Here is a 6,000-nt window from a genome sequence, read left to right as displayed (position 1 = left end):
GCCTCCTCTCCTCCACGTGCAAAACTCGAACCGACCTGGCGACCAGGCTGCACTTCCCGCGAGCTGCCTTCAGGGGGCGCCTGTGCAGACGGGTCGGTCCTCCCACCCCACCCGCCGCCTGCACCTCCCACACACAAACTATCACTGTCACCAAAAGTCGCTAGTCGCCAAATGCCACGGTTAGGGATGAGGCTGACAATACAAGTGCCTCTGGGAAAGGACACGGGCTTCCATTCAGAGGAGGGCGTAAAGGATTGAGATGAAAGCTCTTCCTGAGCGCGAGATCTGCTTATTTGGGAGCGGAGGGTAGCTGGTGGGAAGAGTAGGAAAGAAACAAAAAGGGTAATATGTTGGCATTTGGTGGCCGAAGGAGGGGGAGAGGGGAGTGCCCGGGAATGGGGGGGGGGGGTAGGGTGAAAGACGAGGCTGGGGCGCTGACGACAAGCTTCCCCAGCTCGGCGGGCTCGCCAAGTCCCAGCCTGCATCCCAGGGGCCCGACCTCGGGGGCGGCCTCCCCGCACATCCTCGCCCCTGGTCCCTGCGCAGGAATCGCGGGCTGCCAGGCTCTGGCCAACCTGTGGCCCCTCCACGCTGCAGATGGCCCCTTGAAAAGTCGAGGGGGAAGAGACCAGCCCCCAGCAGCGAACCCCATATATACGGAGGTAACTCGAAACCCCAGAACTGGGCCACGGGAGGAGGGGGCAGGGGAGAGGGGGGTGAGGTTTTTCCACTTCCATTCGCAACTGTCAGGCGGGTGATTAATGACCAACAGGTTTGGAATCGCCTTTATTGCCAGATCAGTATTGTTGCCCGTGACAGCTAATGAGGTTGGACAGGCTTCTCCACACTGAGCTTTATGGGGCCGGCTCCCTCCCCTGCAGAGCTCACAAGCCCTGCCAGCTTTTGTGCACTGGAATGTTCCAGCCCCACCACCACCTCCCTTCCTTCTTCCAAACCACCTCCCCCCAGTGCCCTGAACCACCATCTCACCAGAACATGGCCATCCACAAAGGAAGCTGGTACCAGGGGTTCCCATCCCCAGTCTGCTTAGAGAGACCCATCTCTTCCACCCGGGTGCCCCCTCCCTACCCTGCAGGAGCCTGAGCAATGGGATTCGTGGGAAAAAAAGGAAGGGAAAGGAACAAAAGCAAACATTAGGGCCCTTGGGTTTACATCCAGGGGAAGGTGCTTCTGCACACCTCCTCTAGACAGTCCGACCAGCTCCCTCCACCAGCCTTTCCCCCATCGGCTGTAAAGTTCAAGAAGTGCTTTACACACTTACCACTTCAACCCAGCAAATGTGTTGAGGGGATGAGGATGCAGGAGTGAGGGAATTTAGGAAAGGAGGTCTAATAACAGTTAATAAGGATTTTTAACCAAAAGCCTAGATACGCAAAGCCAGGTTTCAGTGCAGAAACCAGCTTGGTCCGAGGGCTCCAGGTCAAGAAATGCCAGCTTTGTTTTCTGCTCTCTTACAAATAATCTTTACCTTTGTGCTGGTTCACATCTTGACACAGTTAAGCACGTGTTTGCCTGGGGTTTAATATTTGAAGGAGTTGGAGCAATGTAATAAGCAAACAGCTTAAAAGGCCCAGAAAGACCCCCCTCAGCTTAAAAAATCTATTACTTTTCAATGTGATATAAATGTATTTTGCCTCTGCTCAGAGCAATTTCCTAGTTTACTCTTATTAAACCAGGAGACGGCTTAGCAGAGTTCTTGATTTATGAAACACATACTAGATTCATTAAAACCTTAAAAGATTTAATACATTTTATCAGGACATTAAATCCGTGCAGGCTTTTTAAATCAAATACCTGCCACCTCTCATCCCCCACACCCAGCACACTTACTCAAGAACACTAAAATGTGAACTGACAAACATTATGAGTGTTTCAGGCCTGATTTCTAAGTGGCATTAAAGTCCTCCCCTCCAGGATTTACAGCTCGGCCTCTCCCCACGTCTGATCTTCTGAAGAACAAGTGATTTTCCTCTTTGGAATTCATTTCAGTAGGATGAGCTGAGAGCTACATTCTGAACAGAGACACGTGTTTCCCCCTCTCCCATCCCATAGCCAGAGGGTTTTATCATCACAGGTTCTCCAGGACCCACCAGCAGTACCTGCTCCCCCCACCATCTTCCAACCTCCCCAGAACTCCTCCTGGGCTCTGCGTCCATTCATCCACATTCACGGCATCGCCCCCATTCTCTGCTCCCCTGACTCTCTTAGCCCATCCGGCAGCTCCTGGATACCACGTCTATAACCCATTGGGATGCCTGTGAAACTCACTTTCTCATTCTCAATCCCCTCCGCCCCCATTTTTAAGTCTTGCTGTACAAGAGTGGTTCTCAGCTGGGGGCAATTCTGTCACCCCACACACCCGCCCAGGGGACACTCATCAATGTCTGGAAACATTTGATTCTTACAACTGGTGGGGGAAGGGAAGGGATTGCTACTGATTCTTAAGGCTAAAGACCAGAGATGCTGCCAAGCATCCTGCGATGCACAGGACAGCCCTCCTCCAACAACAACAACAAAACAAAAACAAACACGAAGAATTATCCAGCCTGTGATGTTAAGAGTGGCAAGGTTTAGAAACCCTGCTGTAGAACCCTACCAGGTACAAGTGGTCTCCCTGCCCCTTCTATGCTTTCATCACTTAGGACTATGGTTTATAGCAAGTAGATGTTCAATAAATGTTTACTGAATTGAACTAAATTTCTGTCCTGATACACTGAAATTTTCTGAATTCACAAATAGAGGGGGGAAAGTTCATTGCATTCACACACAGAGGACCTGCCCATGACCTTGAGGAAGTGACCTAACCACCTAACTTGCATGTCCTCATCTGTAAAATGGGTCATGGATTATTATGAGGATCAAATGAACTAATGTAACTCAAAGCACTTTTAATCTTTAACCAGGAAGGTATGACCAAAAGGAGTCTATCTGAGATGTACAGGGATGTATGGATCAATATTTGCAGACCAAATGCCATAACACCTTTTTTTTTTTAATTCCTAATATTATTATTGATTCAGCGATGTCAAATGAAGGGGCATCCCAGGCAAAACAAGCCAAGCCACACCTCACACACCCAAGCTCCTTGCATAATTTCTCAGGGTGGCTGGCTGTTTTCTCATCACTTCCCAAATTCACTGTGGACCTTGACCAAGCCCCTCCTCTCTGGAGACTTCCTTCCCTTTGCCCTCTGTTTCTCCATGAGTGAAATAAACAGACTGGATTAAAATCACAGGCTACACTGTCTATGTCCATCAACAGCTGGGTGGGTAAACACGTTGTATAACTGCAATGGAATATTACACACCAGTGAAGAGGAATGGACCATTGATCTATTTAACAACATAGATGACTCTCCAAATAATTATTCTGGGTAAAAAAAAAAAAAGCCAGACAACCCCCTCCACAAAAAAGAGTGCATAGTGTAGGGTCCTATTTATATAAATTCTTTACATGCAAACTAAGCAAGAACGACAAGAGACCAGCTGTTGCTGCTTGAGAATTAGGGGGTGGGGGTCATGGAGAGGGGTGAGAGGGAGAGATTACAAAGGGGCATGAGGAAATTTGGGGGGGTGATGCACATGTTCATTATCTTGATTGTAGCCACGATTTTACAGGAATATACGTACGTCAAAACTTATCAAATTGAACACTTCATCTGCACTTAATTGTGCGTCAATTATGCCTCAATAAAGCTGTAAAAACATATAATTATGAAATGATCTCTAGGTGACTTCCAACTGATTTCCAACTCAATTTTTTTTCCCATGATTCCTCTTTGATCCCTTTACAGAACTCCCTTGAAGGAACATCATTAGCCTCAAGCAAATATCCTTTTGTTACTAGAAGGCACCGATCCTGGGTTTGCCAGCTGAAAAACTTCTGAGTAAATCTCTTCATAACTAAGGATATAGGGAATGGGGTATAGCTCAGTGGTAGAGCACGTGCTTAGCATGCATTAAGTCTTCAGTTCAACCCCCAGTACCTCCATTAAAAAATAATAATAATAAATAAAATTAAGGAATGGTTAAGATTTTTAAAAATAAAAGCAAAAAATCCTTTTAATATTTAAGGCTATTTTAAAAAATAAAAGAGCAAAAAAAAATTTTAATATTTAAGGATATAGTTCCTCATTCCTCTTCCCCCAAGCTCACCAGAATCTTACTGGGATCAAATGTCCTGAAAGATGACCTCTATGCTCTGTTTAGGGCTTTAAGTAAAGAAGAAAAATCAAAGTCAAACAAATTTTTTTCTAGCAACTTCCACTGTTGTGATATAAATGTATTGAAGCCAAAGATTTTAAGAGTTGCCTGGTTCCTTTGGGGCTAACCTGCTTACTGATGAAAAGGACTCTGTGAAAGAAGGGGTCTCTTCCATGGTTAGAGTGGCAACCCCCACAGGCATGTTAGCTTGCTGGTGGACAAAAGAGCAATGCAGAGATCGGGAAATGTGGGTGGCTGTGGCTGGAGTATTTTTTTAAAATCCCACTTCAGCCTCCAACTGCAAAATGAGCAAGCCCCATTTAGAGTGTTGCAATTTCTGACCACTGATCTACATTCCTGAAAGGTTACATGTAAAATAAATGAGGGGTGTGTGTGTGTGTGTGTGTGTGTGTGTTTGTGTGTGTGTGTGTGTGTGTGTGTGTGTGTGTCTTGAGTTGAATCATTATCTTCTGATTCATTTACTATAGTGAAGAAATAGACTTGAGATCATTTGAATTCTGCCTGGGCAACTTACAAGCTTTATGATCTTGGGCCATCCCTTAACTTCTCTAAGCTTTAACTTCCTCCTGTAAAATGAGCTGAACTCAAAGGGCTGAGCTGAAGATTATATAGAATGAGAAAGGCACAGGGTCTGTTACATGGAAAGCATTCAAGAACACTTTATGAAATCCGTATTGTAAATATCTATGGAGGTATAACTTCGGAGTCTTATTGCTTCTTTTGATAAGCCTTTATTTGGTTATTACTCAATTCTACATGACTTAAAGCCTACCCTTCTCGCTTCTTCTGGGATAGTAATAATCTGAATCCACAAACAGGCAAGAACACGCTAAGGAAATTTGCTATTTAAAACAGCAATAGCTAATATTTATTGAACATTCAAAGTTTGCCAAATATTGTCATATGTGCTTTTCTTGGTTTGTCATTGAATCTTTACAACAGTCCTATGAGGTTCCTACCATTACCTGCATTTTACAGATGAAGAAACCAAGCCAAGAATAAAGTCATTTTCCCAAGGTCACACAGCTAATAAAAGGCCGAGGGAGAGGAGGTGGCCAAGGATTTAAATCTAATCAGTCTGACTGGAATATCTACACTTAACCACTACTCCATAAGTTTTTTTTTAATGGATTCTTAAACACTTTTGTTAAACAAATCATCACAGACTTACTTCTTTGGTAATTTTGGATATTGAGTCATAAAAATCACGGGTCTCTTAAGGAAGGGATTTTCAGAAATGTTAGATCATCATCTACCACCCCCTGCCTCTAGACAGGGCCATAGTTAAACTCAGGCCTGGTTAAAAAAAATTTTTTTTTAAAAAGCCTCCTGAGAACAAAATCCCACAGCTTGCCTCATAGTTCATTCCAAAGTAGTCAGGAAATTCTTAAATTACAACTAATTTAAGTCCTTTATCTGAACGCGAAGCCCCATTCCTTGGGCTGATAAACCCCAATACTTCCATTTCTCTTATTCATTCACTCAACTATTAAATAAACACTTATTTAGTGAACTATTAAAGAAATATTCATTAAGTGTGCTGGGCCAAGTTCTACCACTGAACATGGAAAGAAAAGCTCTTAAGTTCTGATATAATCAATCAGGAAATTGGCCAAGTGTGTGCACATACGCGTGTGTTGGGGCGGGAAGGTGGGGGAGGAATTTGCAGTAACAGGGTGGGGAGAGGAGAGACCCTTATCTACGCAGGTGGGAACAGAGCTCCCAGGCAGCACCATGCAGCCCGCTTGTGGCCTTA

The sequence above is a fragment of the Camelus dromedarius genome, chromosome 22, assembly GCF_036321535.1.
Source record: "Camelus dromedarius isolate mCamDro1 chromosome 22, mCamDro1.pat, whole genome shotgun sequence".
Lineage (NCBI taxonomy): Eukaryota > Metazoa > Chordata > Mammalia > Artiodactyla > Camelidae > Camelus > Camelus dromedarius.
This window is presented reverse-complemented; position numbering follows the sequence as displayed.